The 25,370-nt window shown below is 42.5% G+C and overlaps 1 protein-coding gene and 1 pseudogene across 1 annotated transcript in view; both read right to left on the bottom strand.

The window, feature by feature from the left end:
- stmn3 (stathmin-like 3) overlaps positions 1-25,370 on the bottom strand; it is a 338,540-nt gene that overhangs the window by 97,663 nt on the left and 215,507 nt on the right. The window lies entirely within an intron of this gene.
- Positions 18,097-21,504, bottom strand: LOC143104907 (neuronal acetylcholine receptor subunit alpha-4-like; annotated as a pseudogene).

The raw sequence follows: 25,370 nt of genomic DNA, 5'->3' as shown, positions 1-25,370 counted from the left end.
TGCATTGCTTTTTGTCTCCGGAACTAAAACCGTTCGCGCGTAACAGCCAATCGAAATTTGTGGCGAAGCCGCCACACAGGAAGTGAGCTCATATCTCAGCAACCCATTGATCTATCATAACCAAACTAAGTACATGGACTCAGGACCCAATCAGGGGGACGCTCAAGAAATCTGGTGACCTTTGCCCTCTAGGGGGCGCTGTAATTAAGAAACATACCTTTTGGCCTGTAGCTGCAGTTGTGCTTAGAATTAAAATGCACTAGTGGTGTCTGGTAATACTGTTGGAGGTCCTTAGGCCGACCCAACCCAACTTGTGATGTCATCGTAATTGATTCGGCCGCCATATTGGATTTAATCAAAAACACGTACAAGCTTTCGCAGGTCACAAATTTCAGCGGATCCTCAACAAAATTGGCAGAGACCATCTTCAGACCATGCCTTATCAGTGCATTGCTTTCTGGAGCAATTGACAGAAGCATTCGGCTGTAACAGCCAATCGAAATTTGCGGCGAAGCCGCCAAACAGGAAGTGAGCTCATATCTCAGCAACCCTTGCATGTATCAAAGCCAAACTAGGTGCATGGACTCAGGACCCAATCAGGGGGACACTCAATAAATCTGGTGACCTTTGACCTCTAGGGGGCGCTGTAATTAAAAAAACATGCCTTTTGGCCTGTAGCTGCTGTTGTATTTGGAATTAAAATGTACTAGTGGTGTCTGGTAATACTGTTGGAGGTCCTTATGCCGACCCAGGCCAACTTGTGATGTCATCGTAATTGATTCGGCCGCCATGTTAGACTTAATCAAAAACATCAAAAAGTTTTCACAGGTCGCAAATTTCATATGATTTTCACCAACATTGGCACAGACCATCTTCAGATCATAACCTATCAATATGTTGCTCTCTGGAACAATTGACAAAAGCATTCGCCCCTACCAGCCAATCGACATTGGTGGCGAAGCCGCCAAACAGGAAGTGAGCTCATATCTCAGCAACCCTATAATGTATCATAACCAAACTTACTACATATATTCATGACCCCATTAGGAGGACGCTCAAAAAATGTGGTGACATTTGACCTGTAGGGGGTGCTGCAATTAGCAATATTGCATTTTGATGTGTAGTTGTTGATGTGTTTTATCAATCTTTTATTTTTTGATGTGAAACTGATGACAACATGTTCCATCCAGTTAATTCTAATGCGTGCGTGCAGGGGCAGGGCAGGGCAGGACGGGGTGGGACGGGCTGGGGTGATTAGGTGGGGGGGGCTGGCTGGTGGAGGCGGTGGCAATACTCAGCCCTGTTTCAGCCCTGTTCATCCCGGGTGTCTGCTGGGTGTCTGCTGAGTTCTATCTTGTCACCGTGGCTACTCCGGCCTATTCTGCTTGGCCCCCTCATTGCTGCTTGCAGCTATATTTATTATTATTATTATTCCTCTGCCATTGAAGTCAATGGCAGCCCATAGAACCGTCTGGCAAAAAGTTCTGAAATTTGGCACAGTGATTGGGGACAGTCCAATGATTCATTTCAGCAAGTTTCATGTGGGCAGCTCTAGCGCTCTAGCGCCACCAACAGGCCAAAGTTGGACTTGCGTTCATGCACGTAACTTCTGACCCGTTGACCCTATTGTTAAAAATGAGGTATCGTTGGAATCCTTGGACCAAGCCGAGTTCAACGCACCCTATGACGTCATTTTCCGCCATGATGGATTTTCCGCCATTTTGGATTTTATCAAAAACACTTAAAAGTCTTCACAGGTCACAAATTTTGTCTGATCGACACCAAACCTGACACACTTGATCTTCAGACGAAGCCTCACAAAAGTTATTCCTTTTCGTCTTCGGAATTCAAACCGTTCGCCCATAACAGCCAATCGAAGTTTGCGGCAAAGCCGCCAAACAGGAAGTGACCACATATCTCAGCAACCCATTCACCTATCATAACCAAACTTAGTACATGGACTCAGGACCCAATCAGGGGGACGCTCAAGAAATCTGGTGACCTTTGACCTCTAGGGGGCGCTGTAATTAAGAAACATGCCTTTTGGCCTGTAGCTGCAGTTGTGCTTAGAATTAAAACGCACTAGTGGTGTCTGGTAATACTGTTGGAGGTCCTTAGGCCGACCGATGTCGACTTGTGATGTCATCGTAATGGATTCGGCCGCCATATTGGATTTAATCAAAAACACGTACAAGTTTTCGCAGGTCACAAATTTCAGCGGATCCTCACCAAAATTGGCAGAGACCATCTTCAGACCATGCCTTATCAGTGCATTGCTTTTTGGAACAATTGACAGTAGCATGCGGCTGTAACAGCCAATCGAAACTTGCGGCGAAGCCGCCAAACAGGAAGTGAGCTTATATCTCAGCAACCCTTGCATGTATCAAAGCCAAACTTGGTGCATGTACTCAGGACCCAATCAGGGGGACGCTCAAGGAATCTGGTGACCTTTGACCTCTAGGGGGCGCTATAATTAAGAAACATGCCTTTTGGCCTGTAGCTGCTGTTGTCCTTAGAATTATAATGCACTAGTGGTTTCAGGTAATACTGTTGGAGGTCCTTAGGCTGACCCAGCACAACTTGTGATGTCATCGTAATTGATTCGGCCGCCATATTGGATTTAATCAAAAACATCAAAAAGTTTTCGCGGGTCGCAAATTTCATCTGATCGATCTTCACCAAAATTGGCCCAGACCATTTTTAGACCATAACCTATCAATATATTGCTCTCTGGAACAATTGACTGAAGCATTCTCCCGTAACAGCCAATCGAAATTGGTGGCGAAGCCGCCAAACAGGAAGTGAGCTCATATCTCAGCAACCCTGCCTTGTATTATAACCAAACTTACTACATATATTCATGACCCCATTAGGAGGACGCTCAAACAATTTGGTGACCTTTGACCTGTAGGGGGTGCTGCAATTAGCAATATTGCATTTTGATGTGTAGTTGCTGATGTGTTATATCAATCTTTTATTTTTTGATGTGAAACTGATGACAACATGTTCCATCCAGTTAATTCTAATGCGTGCGTGCAAAGGCAGGGCAGGGAAGGACGGGGTGGGACGGGCTGGGGTGATTAGGTGGGGGGGGGGGGCTGGCTGGCGGAGGCAGTGGCAATACTCAGCCCTGTTTCAGCCCTGTTTATCCCGGGTTCTGCTGAGTTCTATCTTGTCACCGTGGCTACTCCGGCCTATACTGCTTGGCCCCCTCATTGCTGCTTGCAGCTATATTTGGGGGCCAAGCAGCGAAGCTGCGAAGGCACCCATTGTGTTTCTAGCTTCTCCTATTATTATTATTACACACTCTTTCCTCTGCCATTGAAGTCTATGGCAGCCCATAGAACCGTCTGGTGAAAAGTTGTGAAATTTGGCACACTAATTAGGCAGTGCCCCATGATTAATTTCACCAAGTTTCAAGTCCGCACCCCGAGCGCTCTAGCGCCACCAACAGGCCAAAGTTGGACATGCTTTCACGCACGTAACTTCTGACCCGTTGGCTCAATTTTCAAAAATGAGTTATCCTTGTGATCCTTGGACCAAGCCGAGTTCAACGCACCCTATGACGTCATTTTCCGCCATGATGGATTTTCCGCCATTTTGTATTTCATCAAAATCACTTAAAACGTATCAGAGGTCACAAATTTTGTCCGATCGTCACCAAACTTCACAGATATCATCTTCAGACCATGCCTCGTTAATGCATTGCTTTTCGTCTTCGGAACTAAAACCGTTCGCGCGTAACAGCCAATCGAAGTTTGCGGCGAAGCCGCCAAACAGGAAGTGAGCTCATATCTCAGCAACCCATTGATCTATCATAACCAAACTTAGTCCATGGACTCAGGACCCAATCAGGGGGACGCTCAAGAAATCTGGTGACCTTTGACCTCTAGGGGGCGCTGTAATTAAGAAACATGCCTTTTGGCCTGTAGCTGCAGTTGTGCTTAGAATAAAAACGCACTAGTGGTGTCTGGTAATACTGTTGAAGGTCCTTAGGCCGACCCAAGCCAACTTGTGATGTCATCGTAATTGATTCGGCCACCATATTGGATTTAATCAAAAACCCGTACGAATTTTTGCAGGTCACAAATTTCACCTGATCTTCACCAAAATTGGCACACACCATCTTCAGACCATAACCTATCAATATATTGCTTTCTGGAACAATTGACAAAAGCATTCTTCCGTAACAGCCAATCAAAAATGATGGCGAAGCCGCCAAACAGGAAGTGAGCTCATATCTCAGCAACCCTGCCATGTATCATAACCAAACTTACTACATAGATTCATGACCCCATTAGGAGGACGCACAAAACATTTGGTGACCTTTGACCTGTAGAGGTTGCTGCAATTTGCAATTTTGCATATTGATCTGTAGTTGCTGATGTGTTTCATCGATCCTTTATTTTTTGATGTGAAACTGATGACAACATGTTCCATCCAGTTCATTCTAATGCGTGATTTGCGTGAACTTGTGATGTCATCGTAATTGATTCGGCCGCCATATTGGATTTAATCAAAAACACGTACAAGTTTTCGCAGGTCACAAATTTCAGCGGATCCTCACCAAAATTGGCAGAGACCATCTTCAGACCATGCCTTATCAGGGCATTGCTTTCTGGAACAATTGACAGAAGCATTCGGCTGTAACAGCCAATCGAAATTTGCGGCGAAGCCGCCAAACAGGAAGTGAGCTCATATCTCAGCAACCCTTGCATGTATCAAAGCCAAACTAAGTGCATGGACTCAGGACCCAATCAGGGGGACACTCAATAAATCTGGTGACCTTTGACCTCTAGGGGGCGCTGTAATTAAGAAACATGCCTTTTGGCCTGTAGCTGCTGTTGTGTTTGGAATTAAAATGTACTAGTGGTGTCTGGTAATACTGTTGGAGTTCCTTAGGCCGACCCATGTCAACTTGTGATGTCATCGTAATTGATTCGGCCGCCATATTGGATTTAATCAAAAACACGTACAAGTTTTCGCAGGTCACAAATTTCAGCGGATCCTCACCAAAATGGGTAGAGACCATCTTCAGACCATAAACTATCTATATATTGCTTTCTGGAACAATTGACAAAAGCTTTCGCCCGTAAACAGCCAATCGAAATTGGTGGCGAAGCCGCCAAACAGGAAGTGAGTTCATATCTCAGCAACCCTGCCATGTATCATAACCAAACTTACTACATGGATTCATGACCCCATTAGGAGGACGCTCAAAAACTTTGGTGACCTTTGACCTGTAGGGGGTGCTGCAGTTAGCAATATTGCATTTTGATCTGTAGTTGCTGATGTGTTTTATTGATCGATCTTTTATTTTTTGATGTGAAACTGATGACAACATGTTCCATCCAGTTCATTCTAATGCGTGCGTGTGTGCAAGGGCGGGGCGGGGCATGACGGGCTGGGGTGAATAGGTGGGGGGCTTGCTGGCGGAGGCGTTGCAATACTCAGCCCTGTTTCAGCCCTACAAAATCAGCTATGTTTTGATGTGACACTTGTTGAAAGTGTTGATCACGGGTGTCTGCTGAGTTCTATCTTGTCGCCGTGGCTTCTCCGGCCTATTCTGCTTGGCCCCCTCATTGCTGCTTGCAGCTATATTTGGGGGCCAAGCAGCGAAGCTGCGAAGGCACCCATTGTGTTTCTATTTGTTCTTATTATTATTATTATTATTATTATTATTATTATTATTCCGCCATTGAAGTCAATGGCAGCCCATAGAACCGTCTGGTGAAAAGTTGTGAAATTTGGCACACTGATTAGGGACAGTCCCATGGTTAATGTCACCAAGTTTCATGATGGCACCTCAAGCACTCTAGCGCCACCAACAGGCCAAAGTTGGACATGCGTTCACGCACGTAACTTTTGACCCGTATGGCCGATTGTCAAAAATGAGGTATCATTGGAATCCTTGGACCAATCCGAGTTAAACGCACAGTATGAAGTCATTTTCCGCCATGATGGATTTTCCGCCATATTGGATTTCATCAAAAACACTAAAAAGTCCTCTCAGGTCACATATTTTGTCCGATTGACACCAAACTTCACAGATATCATTTACAGACCATGCCTCATTAATGCATTGCTTTTTGTCTCCGGAACTAAAACCGTTCGCGCGTAACAGCCAATCGAAATTTGTGGCGAAGCCGCCACACAGGAAGTGAGCTCATATCTCAGCAACCCATTGATCTATCATAACCAAACTAAGTACATGGACTCAGGACCCAATCAGGGGGACGCTCAAGAAATCTGGTGACCTTTGACCTCTAGGGGGCGCTGTAATTAAGAAACATACCTTTTGGCCTGTAGCTGCAGTTGTGCTTAGAATTAAAATGCACTAGTGGTGTCTGGTAATACTGTTGGAGGTCCTTAGGCCGACCCAACCCAACTTGTGATGTCATCGTAATTGATTCGGCCGCCATATTGGATTTAATCAAAAACACGTACAAGCTTTCGCAGGTCACAAATTTCAGCGGATCCTCAACAAAATTGGCAGAGACCATCTTCAGACCATGCCTTATCAGTGCATTGCTTTCTGGAGCAATTGACAGAAGCATTCGGCTGTAACAGCCAATCGAAATTTGCGGCGAAGCCGCCAAACAGGAAGTGAGCTCATATCTCAGCAACCCTTGCATGTATCAAAGCCAAACTAGGTGCATGGACTCAGGACCCAATCAGGGGGACACTCAATAAATCTGGTGACCTTTGACCTCTAGGGGGCGCTGTAATTAAAAAAACATGCCTTTTGGCCTGTAGCTGCTGTTGTATTTGGAATTAAAATGTACTAGTGGTGTCTGGTAATACTGTTGGAGGTCCTTATGCCGACCCAGGCCAACTTGTGATGTCATCGTAATTGATTCGGCCGCCATGTTAGACTTAATCAAAAACATCAAAAAGTTTTCACAGGTCGCAAATTTCATATGATTTTCACCAACATTGGCACAGACCATCTTCAGATCATAACCTATCAATATGTTGCTCTCTGGAACAATTGACAAAAGCATTCGCCCCTACCAGCCAATCGACATTGGTGGCGAAGCCGCCAAACAGGAAGTGAGCTCATATCTCAGCAACCCTATAATGTATCATAACCAAACTTACTACATATATTCATGACCCCATTAGGAGGACGCTCAAAAAATGTGGTGACATTTGACCTGTAGGGGGTGCTGCAATTAGCAATATTGCATTTTGATGTGTAGTTGTTGATGTGTTTTATCAATCTTTTATTTTTTGATGTGAAACTGATGACAACATGTTCCATCCAGTTAATTCTAATGCGTGCGTGCAGGGGCAGGGCAGGGCAGGACGGGGTGGGACGGGCTGGGGTGATTAGGTGGGGGGGGCTGGCTGGTGGAGGCGGTGGCAATACTCAGCCCTGTTTCAGCCCTGTTCATCCCGGGTGTCTGCTGGGTGTCTGCTGAGTTCTATCTTGTCACCGTGGCTACTCCGGCCTATTCTGCTTGGCCCCCTCATTGCTGCTTGCAGCTATATTTATTATTATTATTTAACATCTTTCCTCTGCCATTGGAGTCTATGGCAGCCTATAGAACCGTCTGGTGAAAAGTTGTGAAATTTGGCACACTGATTGGGAACAGGCCAATGATTAATTTCACCAAGATTCATGCCGGCACCTTGAGCGCTCTAGCGCCACCAACAGGCCAAAGTTGGACGCGCGTTCACACACGTAACTTTTGACCCATAGGCCCAATTGTCAAAAATGAGGTATCGTTGGAATCCTTGGACCAAGCCGAGTTCAACGCACCATATGACATCATTTTCCGCCATGATGGATTTTCCGCCATTTTGGATTTTAGTGAAAGTGAAACTAATTCTTCACAGGTCACAAATTTTGTCCGATCGTCACCAAACTTGACACACATGATCTTCAGCCCAAGCCTCACAAAAGATACTCCTTTTCGTCTTCGGAACTCAAACCGTTCACCCGTAACAGCCAATCGAAATATGCGGCGAAGCCGCCAAACAGGAAGTGAGCTCACATCTCAGCAACCCTTGCATGTATCAAAGCCAAACTTGGTGCATGGACTCAGGACCCAATCATGGGGACGTCGAAGAAATCTGGTGACCTTTGACCTCTAGGGGGCGCTGTAATTAAGAAACATGTCATTTGGCCTGTAGCTGCAGTTGTGCTTAGAATTAAAATGCACTAGTGGTGTCTGGTAATACTGTTGGAGGTCCTTAGGCCGACCCAAGCCAACTTGTGATGTCATCATAATTGATTCGGCCGCCATATTGGATTTAATCAAAAACACGTACAAATTTTCGCAGGCCACAAATTTCAACGGATCCTCACCAAAATTGGCAGAGACCATCTTCAGACCATGCCTTATCAGTGCATCGCTTTTCGGAACGATTGACAGTAGCATTCGGCTGTAACAGCCAATCGAAACTTGCGGCGAAGCCGCCAAACAGGAAGTGAGCTCATATCTCAGCAACCCTACCATGTATCATAACCAAACTTACTACATAGGTTCAGGACCCCATTAGGAGGATGCTCAAAAAATGTGTTGACCTTTGACCTGTAGGGGGTGCTGCAATTAGCAATATTGCATTTTGATCTGTAGTTGCGATGTGTTTTATCGATCTTTTATTTTTGGATGTGAAACTGATGACAACATGTTCCATCCAGTTCATTCTAATGCGTGTGTGGTAGGGCGGGGCGGGACGGGGTGGGACGGGCAGGGGTGATTAGGTGGGGGGGCTGGCTGGCGGAGGCTGTGGCAATACTCAGCCCTGTTTCAACCCTACAAAGTCAGTTATGTTTGATGTGACACTTGTTGAAAGTGTTGATCACGATGTCTGCTGAGTTCTATCTTGTCGCCGTGGCTACTCCGGCCTATTCTGCTTGGCCCCCTCATTGCTGCTTGCAGCTATATTTTCAACATATTATTGATTATAATAGTCCATATCTCATTTCAATTTTACAATACAAAGAAATAGACTAAACGATTTAGTCTGTGCCATTCTCAATTTCACAACGTAACTCATTTAAACCAGACCACCGTCTCAGATAGACTATCCTCAGTGTCAAACACAATAATGCATGTAGTGTAACTTATACAGAGGGGAAAAAACACTATGGCAGAAATGAATAAAGCCAGCCAAACTATGTTCTAGTAGGCTAATGTGTTGAACCGTAGAAAATAAATAGACGAACAATTTTGGAGTTTGCACTGAGATATTGTCGGGTAGCCATTGAATATTCCGACATCAGAGATTGCTAACAGGTGTTTCAAAATAGCTGGGAACTTTCCGGAGCTCTGAATGGCAGAGGATAATCATTGTAGGCTGCATTATGGGCAATCATTTATGGCTTTGTCAATCAACATAGAATAGGTGAAGCGCAAGTTCAACACCAAACAGGACTTTTCAGCACGTATCAAACCACGTAGGCTAGCCCAATGAATATGCAAATAGACAAAACACTCACATCAAAGCAGGGTGACTTCTTCAGATTTGCGAGTGCTGTCAAATCGATACGGTTTGCTCATATAGTCTAGTGGTGTGGTGGTGAAGTGTCATGCTGCGTTCAAGAGAGTGTAGGTCTACGTCCCGTAGCCTATATTTTAATTTAACGTCTTTAATGGTAAGAGATCGCACAGGAATGGATAATGAGCGGTTGTTTAAGATTAAATTACAATGCCAGACACCTTCAGATATGAGAGACCCCCTTAGATTTTTGACTTTGTTGCTTTCATGGGAGCCAGTCCTCACTCTATGGGAGCTCGGCTCCCGCTGGCTCCCACGTAATTCGAGCCCTGCTGGTTAGATGTAAAACAGCATTTCGTTTCAGACTACTGTTACTTAATTTGTGCATTAACAATAACGTTTCAGACTACTGTTACTTAATTTGTGCATTGACAATAAAGTATCACATGAACTAAAGATGACTAAAATCTTATGTAGAAGAAGAAACATTCACAAAAAATCCATCCATCCAAAAATGACCTTTGTCAAAACGGCATGGAACTGAAAGAAAGAAAAATAAATAAATAAATAAATAAAAATATAACATTATGCTGATACCTTTTGCTTTTCCCAAATACAATGTAGCCTACAGGTGTAAGTGACCTTTCATCAATTCAGTTGCAATGGATGAACTGTGATGAACTGCCCTAGAGATTTTAAAGGTTTTATAACAATGCTACATCTTCTTTGGCTATTCTACAATCTATTCACCTTTTCGGCACCAGTAGGCTACTTTCTGTGCAGCCACACACACACACTCAGGCATGCCAAACAAGCATACACAAAAGTTTCAAGAGTGGGGGATGGAGTAAAAGACAAATTGAAGTGTGATTTATTTTCGCGGAACGGATGTACAGGACTGAGCGGTGGTCATATTTTGTACCGCTATGCGGTACATCTAGTTATGTCTATGGTTCTTACTTGTCATTAGGCCTACCACATGTCCTTATTACACCAAAGGCCGTTGCGGAGATTACATTTTTTGCAAATATAGGCTACTGCAGATAAAATAACAAGGCACATTAGCAGCAGTATAGCACATTATAGCCAGACTCATCACAAATCCAACAACCAATAGCTTATATTTTAAAAATACTTGTGGATTTGAGGAGGAGGCCGAACACCAATGCCCCAGTTATGTGTGGTCAGCCCAGAACCATGACAGTTTACATTTCTTGGCTCATACACAGGGGCGGAGCTACGTGGTGGCCAGGGGGGGCCACGGCCACCACTGGTCAAAGCTTGGCCACCCTCCTGGCCCCCCCAGCTCCGTTCAGTGAAAAGTAAAAAAAAAAAATTGCTGCCGTTTTCGACGGCACTTTGCCAACACTTTGCAAAGCAGGGACTGAACCAATTACTGCACTCTATCTACGACCATTGGCCCAGTCAGGAAGTGTAGCCCACGGTTGTGATCAAATCGTGAGTAGGCCTAGTGCAGCAGCAGCAGCAGCGGGACAATTCAAGTCATCTGTTAAAAAACACTTGACAGTAGACTACTACTTAACCTCAGTAACAACAGGTGAGTTGATGATAAGTTGGAACATTAATGCTAATAAGATGTTAGAATGTGTCACGAATCTAGCCAAGTAAGCTGCGTTGGGCTGTCCTTAGGCTCTGACATTGACGTGTGGGGCTGATCAGAAATAATCGGATGCCCGCAGTAACGCTGTTACAAAAATATTTCGATAAAATTCGGGTGAAAAATGCAAGCATTAGGCACATATCTCTGGATGTCTCCAATAAAAATAAACTAATAGGGCCCAGGCTAGGCTACTTTATAAAAAACATAATTTGCTGACTGCGTGTGGTCTTGCCATAGCAGCTGGTTAGGCAGAGGCAGGCTGCTTTGCTTGAGTTCTTTGTTACATTGCTCCAGAACTGTTCATCGCAGCGAGATGAAACCTTAATTGCATGACAGAGCAGAAGTGGGGCTTTCCAACGAGACTAAACTCTTGCCTGTGCGATCAAGTATGAAAATAAAAAAAAATCATGAAATTAAATCAAATTGATTTATATTTATAGTTTACCTGCGCACCCATTACTCTCGTTTGAATTACTCGCGAACCTGTGATCACATAGATATGGCAAGCACATCAGAAGAAAGAGGAGATACAGAGCTATCATTTGATACCAAGTACATCCTTCTGGGTTATAAAACAGATGAAATTACATCTAAATAGTAACTTCATATATCTCGACTTACCCCACGTTTTTGTGTGTTGTGGTGGCAAGGCATTTTCATAATCCAACGCTATCATGTGTTTCTCTATGGCAAAGTTCATAATGCTGTTTTGAGATCCCAGCAAATTCCTGCATGGCATCCAATTCGAGACTCACATTGCATCCCAATTTATTCGACAAAGAAACACCTTTTTGCCTTCACTTTGTTCATGACAATGCAGTAAAAAGTTGTTTTAGAATCATCATGAGTGTACACACAGAACACGCAAACTCGGGTTCAGTCAGGTCAGATCAGTTCGTGTCACAGATATGGAGCGCAGAAAGGGCATTTTTCATAACTAAATAAAAAAATGGCATTTATTTCTGTAAGGCGCACACCACATGTCTGTAAATTGCTCAGCCCCAAAGCCCCCCTCCACCATGGTTCTTATATTGCCAGATTCAGGACAGTCTGCCCTACACATACATGAAAGTCATGTCCAGCTGACAGAGATACATTTCAAAATAAGAATGGTATAATACGCTTTTTGCCTTTGTATTATTTAAAAATCTAAATTAAATCAATGCAAGTATTAATATGTATTGGTGGCAGATCTGGCTAGCCTAGACTGTTCTGAAAAAATATAGCATGTGTATATGGCACTTACAATGACCAGGATAAATGCTTATAACTAAAGGTAGTGAGAATGGCCAAAAATAGAGTAGGGCTCATAGGGCTAAATAAAAAAAAAGGCATTTATTTCCGTAAGGCACACACCACATATTTTTCACATTTGCTCAGCCCCAGAGAATCCCTCCACCATGGCAATGATATTGCCAGATTCAGGACAGTTTGCCCTACACACACATGTGCCAGCTGACAGCTTGCAGTGGTGAGATACATGTTAAAATATATTATATAAAAATCTAAATTAAATCAATGCAAGTATTAATACATGCAATTGTGGCAGATCTGGGTAGCCCAGACTCTGCTGGGGGGAAAAAACAATGTATAGCATGTGTGTATGGCACTTACATTGACCAGGATAAATGCTTCTAGCTAAAGGTAGTGAAAAAGCCCTTAAAACAGTCTAGGGTTCTAAGGGTTAATTTCTTAATTCAGAGCCATGTTACTTACAGCCAATTGCTTGGAGTGGATATCAGAAAGAAATATAGTTTGGCCATCAGTATAAGATTAAATATCTGCATACAATATTTGTAGTATTTATTATTGTTCTTTAACATCATTTGAATAAGACTGATTAAGTAAGGTGCATTATCATAATGTACTTTTTTTTATAGCATTGGCCTATTTATGGAAAATGATTTGGAGTGGACAACAAACTGACCTGTGTATCAGTGTTGGCTTTACACAATTTATTGCCATTATTAAAATAGGCTATCCTAATCTTCAAAACTTTTTGAGTAGTTTTCAAATAGTAGTTTTGATTCCCAAGTGCCACCCCAATAAAAAGTCTGGACCCAGCTGGCCCCCCTATAAAATAATCCTGGCTACGCCCCTGCTCATACATCAGTGACAATTCGAAATGGAAGAAAAAAAACTACTCACCATAATCAAAAAAGCACAATAAGGACTCTACTTCCTTAGGCAACTGAAAACGCTAGCAAACACCTGTTGGTGCATTTATAAAGCCATCACAGAGAGCACCGCCACCTTATCCACCACTGGCTATGGGAGCTCAGACAGCAACACCAAAAGGAAAGGTTTGGTGGTGGTGCCCGGAGTTGTATCGAAAATTAACATTCATATTTACTTTATTATAAGCTATTTCCTTGTATTCCCAGTGAGCCTAGAATAATCAATACAGACTTCTTTATATGTGTATGACTCCAAGATTTAGCCTAAAAGTAGGCCAAGCTCATCAAGAAAGTAGCCTATAACCTAGCTTAGGCCTAAACATATTTTATTGTCAATATTTGGTGTTGTTTGAATGTTTGAAGTATAAATGAAACACACAAAAAAGCATAAATCACAAGACCATATGGTTTATTGCATTAGGAGTCAGGCAGACAGAGAAATCCACACAGACGCACACACACACACACATTCAGAAAAAAAATGAAAAGCTGGACAAAATGTACAATTTCTTGTTGAGAGACAATAATTCCGAGGTTAGTGTAACATTAGGGCAAATCTACTTCATCTTCAAAGCTTTAATCTGAACCAAACAATATCACAGTGATTAACTAGAAATGCAATTCCAAGGAATTACCAGTGCATGAAAATGCTAAAGTTGTGATGTAAAATATCACGTATAGTTAAAGGAACACGCCACCCACAATCAGTAGTAATATATGTTCTTACCTTAACTTTCACGAGTTGAGTCATACCTCTCCCGCGCCGGTAGGTGCACTCAAACGCTCTGTCGCGCGGCGCGAATGTGTTAGCATGTTGCTATGCTAGCGGGCTCTGCCGTGGCCGTAGAGAGAGGAACATAGCAGTAATCAAACACCTCCATTTTTTCCCTACTTAAATACAGTTGCACGAGTAGTTGATAAAAATGTGTACGTCACACAACATGAAACGTGGCGATTTTCCAAGCGAATAAACAGGAGAACTACAATGTGTGGCGCAATAGCACTTGGGAGTACTTCGACCTAGCGTGGTAATATTATTAACACCTAATTGTAGATCGATCCTATCCACCACAGAGTTTAGAATCCATGCTGGATCGACCCTCAGCCTCTCCCTCCCCTCTGAGCGAGAGAGAGGCACACACACTAGAGATGCGCTGATGGGTTATTATTTCAACCATAACTGCATAGCAAAACTTATCATCCATCAGCCATCCATCAGCACCAAAGTTTGTTGACCAATTTTCAAAACTGCACCCGCCCACCATCCGTTGGTTGTTTTAATGTAGGCTATATGGGTGATGCAGCGCTGCTGACGTGAGGCTAGAAAGCCCTTGCCTGTTCTAGAAAGACTGATCTAATGCAGCAAATATATATTAAAAGGCTGAAGTCGTACATTGGCTAGGCCTATCCCCAGAATATCAGCAGCAAACTCAGTCTCTGTCGCGCAAAACAGTCTCCAAATAAAACGCACATCGGCCTGTTGCCTATTCTGCCAGCTTGTGACAATATATCGTCCAAAATGCTTGATTGCATTGCATTCTCCACATTTTTAGCTAAATTTTCATGTACCACATCAGCATTTTTGTTCAGTGAATCTTTTGTAAATTGCTTTACAATTACCGTCGGAAATAGTCGGAAAGCTTAGATGTGTAAGGCAAGCAAGCAAGTTTGGCGGTTGTTACTAAAAATGTGAACATGCACGTTGCACTGTTGTGCGGTGGACTTTCAGAATGAATGGAGTCGGAGTTTCTTTAATATCGAGGCGTCATATTTGTCCGATGGCCTGCTATAAAATGAATTGCGATGTCTGTCTGAAAAAGACGCGCTCGTGCAGTAAAAATGAATGGGAGTCTTCAGAACAGGCTTGTCAGTCAACCTGACATATGTGTAAAGTAGCCTATAATGTGAATGACTTGTTATTTTATCAAGGATTTCTTTCTTTTTGCAAAAAATAAAGTACAATAGGCATTAATTAGTAGGCCAGGAGCATGCTGAAATTATGTGGCAAATTGCGTTTTTTATTACAATGATAAAATTGTAAAAGGACGTAACCGAAGCTGAGGCAAGCCAGGCAATAGGCCTATAGGCCCGACGGTAATTGTAAAGCAATTTACAAAAGATTCACTGAACAAAAATGCTGATGTGGTACATGAAAATTTAGCTAAAAATGTGGAGAATGCAATGCAATCAAGCATTTTGGACGATATATTGTCACAAGCTGTGAATAGGCAACAGGCCGATGTGCGTTTTATTTGGAGACTGTTTTGCGCGACAGAGACTGAGTTTGCTGCTGATATTCTGGGGATAGGCCTAGCCAATGTACGACTTCAGCCTTTTAATATATTTGCTGCATTAGATCAGTCTTTCTAGAACAGGCAAGGGCTTTCTAGCCTCACGTCAGCAGCGCTGCATCACCCATATAGCCTACATTAAAACAACCAACGGATGGTGGGCGGGTGCAGTTTTGAAAATTGGTCAACAAACTTTGGTGCTGATGGATGGCTGATGGATGATAAGTTTTGCTATGCAGTTATGGTTGAAATAATAGCCCATCAGCGCATCTCTAGTGTGTGTGCCTCTCTCTCGCTCAGAGGGGAGGGAGAGGCTGAGGGTCGATCCAGCATGGATTCTAAACTCTGTGGTGGATAGGATCTACAATTAGGTGTTAATAATATTACCACGCTAGGTCGAAGTACTCCCAAGTGCTATTGCGCCACACATTGTAGTTCTCCTGTTTATTCGCTTGGAAAATCGCCACGTTTCATGTTGTGTGACGTACACATTTTTATCAACTACTCGTGCAACTGTATTTAAGTAGGGAAAAAATGGAGGTGTTTGATTACTGCTATGTTCCTCTCTCTACGGCCACGGCAGAGCCCGCTAGCATAGCAACATGCTAACACATTCGCGCCGCGCGACAGAGCGTTTGAGTGCACCTACCGGCGCGGGAGAGGTATGACTCAACTCGTGAAAGTTAAGGTAAGAACATATATTACTACTGATTTTGGGTGGCGTGTTCCTTTAAAACAGATAATACAGAGATGGTTACTACGGTGATGCTAGGATAGGCATGGTGGTTGCATAGCTTAATAAAAGTTGATAGTTTAAAAGTAGACTGTTTAAAAGCTGAATGTAGATAGTTTAAAAGTTGTTGATAGACAGTAGATAGTTTAAAAGTTGTTGATAGACAGCTAGTTTAATAGATAGTTTAATGATAGTTTAAAAGTAGACCGTTTAAAAGTTGAAGGTAAATAGTTTAAAAGTTGTTGACAGACTGAATGTTGATATTCAAATAGTTTAATGGCTGTGTATAGGTAGATATTTGACGATAACTGAAAGTTGGAATGGCTCTAATGTTTGCTAGCAGTTATGCTAAGATTTTTAACTATGCTAACCATGCTACTTAGCTAATGTTTTATAGCAGTGCTAGCAATGCTAACCTGCTAACCATGTTACTTAGCTAACGTTTTCTAGCAGTTTAATGAATGTTGATATTCAAATAGTTTAATGGCTGTGTATAGGTAGATATTTGACGATAACTGAAAGTTGGAACAGCTCTAATGTTTGCTAGCAGTTATGCTAAGATTTTTAATTCTGCTAACCATGTTATTTAGCTAATGTTTTATAGCAGTGCTAGCAATGCTAACATGCTAACCATGGTACTTAGCTAACTTAACTATAATTTTCTAGTAGTTTTGCTAAACATGCTAAATATGCTAGCAATGTTAGCATGCTAACTATGTTAACCATGTTACTTAGCTGCTAACATGTTAGCATGCTAACTATGTTAACCATGTTACTTAGCTAACTTAGCTAATAATTTTTAGCAGTTTTGCTAAAAATGCTAACTAGCATGCTAACATGCTAACCATGTTACTTAGCTAACTTAGCTAATCATTTTAGCAGTTATGCTAACTATGCTAACTAGCATGCTAACATGCTAGCATGCTAATTATATTAACCATGTTTCTTAGCTAACCTAGCTAATCATTTTTAGCAGTTTTGCTAAAAATGCTAACTAACATGTTAGCATGCTAACTATGCTAACCATGTGACTTAGCTAACCTAGCTAATCATTTTTAGCAGTTTTGTTAAAAATGCTAACAATGTTAGCAATGCTAACATGCTAACTTTGCTAACCATGCTAACTAGCTACAGTGGGTAGGAGTCATAGTTGATGAAAAGTGTTGACATAGTTGATGACAAGTTAAAAGTTGTTGATAGACAGCTAGTGAATGTATATAGTTTAAAAGTTTAAAAGTTGAATGTAGATAGTTTAAAAGTTGTTGATAGACAGCTAGTTTAATAGATAGATAGTTTAATGATAGTTTAAAAGTAGACTGTTTAAAAGTTGAATGTAAAAAGTTCAGTAGTTTAATGGGTTACATTGTTTAACAGTGGATTATTGTAGTGAGGACTTTTATTTTGAAACAGTTTTGGGCAGAGGAAACAGTTGAATAGGATGTGTAGTCTTAATTGACCCAGATTGTATGCTTAAAGCCTGAGGCTGTAGGTGGCCTGAACACCTGCCATAGGATTCTAATTGCTTAATGGCCGTATTATGATGTCATAATCGGCAATGTTAAGTCTATGGGGATTTTTAAAAAGTTTTTCAAGTATAAAAGTTTCAAAGTTGAAAAGACTGTTTGAAGACCTACGTTACAAAGTTTGAATGAAGTTTCTAAGTTAAACTGTTCAAGAGAAATTGCGTTCGGAAAAAGTGGTAAGCGGAATAATATTAATAATAAGAAGAAGTTGCCTAGGAAGAACAGTACAGTGCATTTTCATGCACTGTAATTAACAGAAAGGATTCTTTACACTATTTACTGTAACTGAAATGATCTTGAATTATATCATTCCAGACCACCAGGGAGGGAGAAACAGCCCTGCTGTACCCATAATGCACACCAATATGAACACCCACAGGAAGATCGATCCGGTCAATGACCATCGCCACATACATCCATTCTTCTTTCACCTGGAAAATAGAACAGGCATGGAGACGTCATGGACTCACTTGGAATCATACATCTTGGAATCACACAAAGTATTGAAATCTTTCATCAGTGTGTTATTTCTATACGTAATACGTAAGGGATAACGGCCGCCGAGGTGTCCTGTTATACGGAATTAATGGACGAGGGCCCAAGTCCATTAATTCCGTATAACTGGACACACCTCGGAGGCCGTTATCCCGCTTATCACCCGGTTGCCACTGTAAACACTGGAAACACGCGGTTCTGTTTAAAAAGAAGCTCACTAGTTCAGCTTGTTGTACAACTTTAGCATGGACAGTTAGCTTGTTTACAGTTGATTCCATTGTTGGAAAGCCTGCAACCAAAAGATTCTAGAGCGCTGCAACCGTCGTCCTACTATGGTTGTTATAGTTACCATTCATAAGCATTGATATTGTTATTCAGAATTAAAGGCCACCCGTCAGCCAATCAGAAAAGAGTATTTCTTCTCTCCGGGTGATAAGTAAGGGATAACGGCCGCCGAGGTGTCCTGTTATACGGAATTAATGGACGAGGGCAAGGGGCAAAAACTCCCCGACGAGCAGCGGAGGTAACCATGCTAACCAGGGCCGGCTTTACATTTAGCAATTTCTTCTCTCCGGGTGATAAATACGATTAACAGTCAAGGAGAGGTCTGCTGTACAGTATTTACCAGGTGAGTGGCAGTTTTTCTGTTTAAAAGAGTGCCCTATAACATCATATCATGAATGTAAGCACTTACAGAAAAATCTGCATGTTCTGCTCTGAGGTGGTCAGCAATGTATTGCACACTCTCAATGGCCACTTTCATGGCAGGAGACAAGGTGGGCTGGGGCTCCTTCATAGCACTCAGAGATAGAGCTGACTTGGACTTTGGCATCCTCCACTTCCATGCTGACGGTCTGCTGTTCGTCAGTGGTGGGGGTCCCTGGGCCAGCGTCAAGGGTGGAGGCTTGGCGCCAATACCCGCTGTGTCCTCTTCCTCGTGGATGCAGCAATACTGGATGCTTCTGGAGCGGTGCCGAGTGCTGGCACGGGCCGCCTCGTGATCCCTCTCCCGCAGGCCGTACTGTACACTGAGGGAGCGCATTTTGGCCCGGGCGTAAGGTCTCCGATCCCCAGCAGACTCCGGCCGCAACACCAGGTGAGTAGGCGAAGAGGCCTCCTCGTGAAGGGCCAGGTACTGGCTGGAAGTGGACTGGAGGGAAGGGTGCCTCTGTGGCAGCGGACCCAGAGATGATGAGCTGCCTCTGGGCACGAGGCTGGCTCTGGGGGAGTGTGAAGAAGCCAGATCCAGCTCCGTCTCTTGCCCGGCAAACGAGGGCGTACTGCTCATCCTTTTTCTTGGCGGAGGGGCGTCCGTTGGCTTTTGTTTCGGCCGCCGTATGCACAGGAAGTGGGGCACCACGTCCAGGAAGAGCCAGCGCACCCACGGCGGCATGGAGTGAGTGTGTGGGGCACGGTGGTGCACGTTCAACACGAAAACGGTGATGATGATGGAGAGCGTGACAAAGATCATGATGAAGAGCAGGTACTCGCCGATGAGCGGGATGACCAGCGACGTGGACGGGATGATCTCGGTGATGAGCAGGAGGAAGACAGTGAGGGCAAGGAGCACGGAGATGCACAGCTGGACCTTCTCGCCACTGGCCGAGGGGAGGTAGAAGACCAGCACGGTCAAACAGGAGATGAGGAGACATGGCATGATGAGATTGATGCTATAAAACAGCGGCAGCCTTTTAATTAGGAAAGAATATGTGATGTCCGAGTAGATCTCCGAACAGCACTTGTACTTCTTGATGTTGTAAGTGGCCACGGCATTCACAATCACCCACTCCCCACTTTCCCAGTAGTCCTTCTGGTCTACGTAGTTGGACATGCTGACCAGGTCGATCTTGCCGCGGTCATAGGTCCAAGAGCCAAATTTCATGGTGCAGTTCTGCTGGTCAAAGGGGAAGAAGGTAACGTCGATGCTGCACGAACTTTTGTAGATGGCAGGCGGCACCCACGTGATCCTGCCGTCATGAAACAAATGGGCCTTGGTGAAATGAGTCACAGTGAAGTCTCCATCTGCACTGGAAAGAGAAAAGACAGAACGGTTTCATGGGGGGGAATCCACAGTTCTAAATAGGTCAGAATGGTTATAGTTATTGTGTATTCTTTGATCAAAGGAAGTGACAAAATTCCGATGGTGTCCACTTAAAACTGTTAAGGTGATTTCATTTAGTAAACAGGCCATCTGTGGCTCAGTAGGAATACAATCTGAATTAATCATCTATCGAAACAACAATACAATAAAAATACTTTTTAATGTTAACATACTTATTGTAGAGAACTATATCTGGTCTCCATATAAACTGAGATGGAATTCTCATGGAAGTAACATTGTCATAATCAGCAGGGTTCCATCGCAGCTTGTAATCATACCATTCCTGGTGAAAAAAACATCAGAGGTCATTTTAAGACTTTCTTCATAAAATTCCCCTCATAAATGTTCGGTTTATTTCCTAGTGCCTTACAGACAGACACATAGCACTAACTTCTTTTGTGTGGCTTATTGACGACACATTGACAATGGACAGTCTAATAACATGGTCTGACAGCGTGATGACCCCAATATCCCACAGAGATTTTCATTTGTTATGCTTCAGATGATAATGTCAAACTTCCATGGCAACAGAAGGAAATGAAGGATAAAGTCAGCTCTCACAATAATGTTATCTGTCAGGTCTGTTCTGTACACCAAATGATTAGGCTGTTCAGAACAATCATGCTCACTTTGTTTGATAATGTAGGCGTACAACAGGGGAGTGTAGAGATGTTGCTCAGTTGAATAAAATGGATTTTTATAACAAATACTTCAATCATCATTATGATCTAAAAGCCACTCACTTGTTTCAGCCAGACATTAGTGGTCATCATTTGATTTTTCTCATCCTGTTTTTTAAAACAAACAAAAAAACACCACGCCACTCATTGGTCACCCATGTTATGAAAGCAACATTTATCTTAGGTCATACAAAGTCATACAAGCCAATTGATACAGTACAAGTTAAACAAGTCACTCACACTACTCTGCATTAAAAAAAACAGACAACATAAGGAAAAGCAACATGGGGACTTTTACCACATCAATGAGCTGAGCAATTGACAGGCCAAAGCGAACACGCACGGCCTCTGACATGTTGGCCACAGGGCGAGCCAGTTTATTATAGCTAGTGAACAACGTCTGTAGCAGTCTCCCCTCCGCCTGAGCCCTGGGCATGCTCAAAGTAGCAGCTAGAGAGAGAGAGAGAGAGTGATGGAAAGATTTTACTTTTAAAAACCATTGAGTACATAAAAAAATGAAACATCAGTCAGTGATGCTTACCTGGTATGACCACATATGTTAAACACCAAACCACCATCTACCCCAACCCTCACAAAGCTCATAACACAGCATGCCTCTCGTAGCTGTCGATTACCTTGTAAAGAGCATACATCACCATAATATGTGCTTTTTTGTCAGCTCATAAACGAATGACAGAGAGCAAAAGAAGGAGGTAAAGAATGAAGAATGTCAAGGATGATGTGAAGATTGAATTAAGATGTGAAGATGAATTAAGAGGAGATGAGGAGGGGAAATTAACACAGAAAACTATAGTGTATACAAATGGTCACCTTTTTATTTGTTTGGGTGACAATTTATCAATTTAGCTTCTTAATTTGTTCATCACCTGGCAGTTCTTAAGAGTGAGTTTAAAATACATTCATGATGGATTTCTGTGACCTATTATGATTATGTCTATCCTTTCTTTTACATAAACAATTTGTTTGTGATTAGATAATGGAATCTGAGGCTGTAGACAAATGACAGCAAGAGTCTTTAGAATGTTAACAAATAATAAGAAGAGACACCACAGACACAAAGAGTGAAAAAATCCTTGAAAGTGCTACATTACCTGTAGGTGGTAAGAAACAGACGATAAGTGCAAGACAGAGGCATGGCATTTTCCTCCAACACTTCAGTCTTCTATGCATCCTGTTTGATTTTGGTTCTTCTACCTCCAATTATGCTGATCTTTATGTTGAATTGTGTTTGTTGAGATCGTTCAGATTTTCATCCTTAACGTTACTTCAAGCAAACTTTAGTGCCCCGGTCTCTGTCACTGACACTCACCAGCTCACTCTACAGCTTACAGTGTCAGTTGCTGTCCGACCGGTCTGGACATCCCATAGCATGGCTGTGCGTTGTCTCAAATACCTTGCCATTTATAACATCCACCAATGTTTCACTTGAATGACACAGAATGACTTTCACATGCTTTTATCAACCCCCCTCCTCTCCCCTCCTGAAAAGATAACTGAAGCGCAATGATGCCCTCCAAACCCCAACCATTTTGTCTCTCTCTGTCTCCATCTCTTGTGCTCTCACTCACTCTCCGGACGAGGATGACTTTTGCCGGAGGAGAAAGGGGGCAGCCATTCACTCAGACGCATAATGAAAACACTCAGCATCCATTCAATCCATCTGGGGACGCTGCAAGCCTTCGGCCATTCAATACAATTCTCTGTGACTTTGGTGCCTTGTGTAGTTACTGTCATCAGCCCTCAGAATCTATTACATCCTTCACCACCACCTTGATTTGTGTGTGTGTGTGTGCTGAGGAGGTGGGGTGGTGTCTTGTTTATGAACCTCTAAAAATTTAATCATGTCCACAGTCATCCATCTTGATGATCACCTGTCAGAAATTCTTGAAATGTGTCTGTAAAATATGTGTCTGAAAATGTCTAAGACATGGGACATGGGAAAGTGAATTTGGGGACAGCACTTGCAAAACAGGCAAATGCAGTGAAACAAGTTTGCACACACATAAAGACACACATATATACACATACGTCACATGTGTTTACTTTAATTTGTTCAGATTTTTCATGCAATACGCAACAAAGAATCAAAGTTTTCAATTATCATTTTGTCTATTAATAAATTAATTTTGTCTATTAATAAATTCCTTGTTTTGAAATAATTATGGCAAAAGCTCAGTTTACTTCTAATCATTCCCATCACTAGAATTCAGTTTGGGTATGTAGATTGAAATCATTCAACTGTAATTATCAGTAATTATCAGTAGCTTTTTGTTACACCCTTAACCCTCAACTCAGTCAGGACCGATAAGACACTGCCAATGCTGTTTTTTTGATGCGTCAACCAAACTCAAACCTCAGGGACCACTGGGCTCAATGAAGCAGAAAACTGAACATCAATAATACCACTCATGTTGTCCAGAGGGTAGACAGTGCGTCTATGTGGCCATGTGGAAACACATTTGAGGTGTCTTCTTCAAGGACACTCTAATGATTTCTCCACTGACTTATGAAGTAACTCAACATACTGTACCATTGATTCAAAGTTTCTGTTTGAATAGTGATATAAGCTATACCACCACCCTATCCAGAAGCAGTTCACACAAATATAGGATGACAATGGGTGGACACGTGTGCAAACTCTAGTCTTCCTTTTCCGTCAGAAAAAAAACATTAAGAAAACAGCAATGAAATAAACAATCCCTCCAAGTCACCCATGCACAAATGTATCAGAATGAAACTGGCAATGGAAAACAGGATATCAAGCGCATGATCAATGTTTCTGTCAGTCTCTGTTTCACAGATGATGGGCCTTTTGGAGAGAGAGAGGGAGTTGAGTGTATTTCATTTTTTTAATTTCTTCCCAACACACCTTCTCCCCTAATCTCTTGTCTCTTTGCTGTTTTTTTTCCAATCATTCAACATTCAAGAGTCCGATCATGAGTCACGCTGTGACTTGGACAGAATATGACATTTGCATGTTGTCCGCCCCCTAGTGAATGAGTTCAGTAATGACAAAGCCACATGCTTCACCATGAGTCAGTATTTGTGTCATTTGGCATTATGACATGCCAGTTATAGCCCATTATCAGTCAGAGGAAGAGGATACAAGGATACAAGGAAGTTTATTGTCACATGCATATAGGTACTGGATGTAAGATATGCAGTGAAATTATGTCTGGTGTCAGCCTATTTGTGCATTTAGGGGGGGGGGGGGGGGGGGGGTAAAAAGTGCAGTAGAAGAAGGGTTTAGTAGATTAAGTGGCAAGGGCTGCATAAGAAAGGTAGGGGAGGATTGGGATTATATAAAAAAGAGACTCTTTTTTATACAATATACCAAACCATTATTGTATTGATTTTGAAAACACCTGTCCATTCTGACAGACATTGGCCCTTTGATAACCACTGCAAGATTTGAATTGAAAGGCCCAGTGTATTGATAGCCTACCACCCTCAGAGTAAAATCAGGGAGATCTGTTTAGTCAAGAGATGAAGGTAACATTAATGAACACATGTAAGCTACCTTGACAACGCAGTGAGCAGCAGCTTGCAATGGGACTCCCTGTAAGAGCTACTTTCGTTGCCCCTTCAGACTCATAATCTGCCGGTGGAGTGGCAGTTAATCACCTAAGGATGTGACTGTTAATTACCCTCTCCTGCTCCAACGAGGGAAAAAGTGCTGCAGCGACACGGCCGACAGCAGCAGAGGGCACTGCAGCACCTTCAGCACCTTTCCCACTTAGCTCCCTTGGCAGACGAGGGCTTTACAGAGCACCGTGCACTGTTTCATTAACAACTCCAAGCATTGGTTTTAGCTGCTGACGTTTAAGTATGGCTTGACGTCTGCTGGTGTTCAATTTTAGTGGCTGTTTTAATTAGAGCACGTATCAAGAGAAACTGCCAGGAAAATGATCTCTAGCAATTTACACTGAACAAACACGAACACCACAACGTTATGATATACAAAGTTTATTGTACAGTTTCCATGGTGTCATGGATTTGAGTGTCTTACTACACAATAGATATGCTACATAATAGGTAAAAGCTATATCATGGCATTCAGCTGTTCAAGACATGCTGGCAAGCAGTGGTTTAAAAAATATTTTTTTTATTGTTTTTTTTTTCTTTTTAAAACAAATCATGGATGAAATAAAATAACATTGCCATGGCAGCTTTGGAGCATTCAAGAGTTCAAATAGTGGATGTTTAGTTTTTTTTTGTCTGTTTGTTTACATGTTTGCTAATGCAAGCATTGCTGTTGACCAAAACATATTGGCTGTA

Source organism: Alosa pseudoharengus, unplaced genomic scaffold, assembly GCF_046254945.1.
Source record: "Alosa pseudoharengus isolate Yale_2024_CS ecotype anadromous, Long Island Sound unplaced genomic scaffold, YU_APseudo_1.1 YU_APseudo_1.1_scf_5, whole genome shotgun sequence".
In the NCBI taxonomy this organism is placed as follows: domain Eukaryota; kingdom Metazoa; phylum Chordata; class Actinopteri; order Clupeiformes; family Clupeidae; genus Alosa; species Alosa pseudoharengus.
The sequence above is the reverse complement of the archived record's forward strand: the minus strand, read 5'-3'. Positions and strand labels throughout refer to the sequence as shown.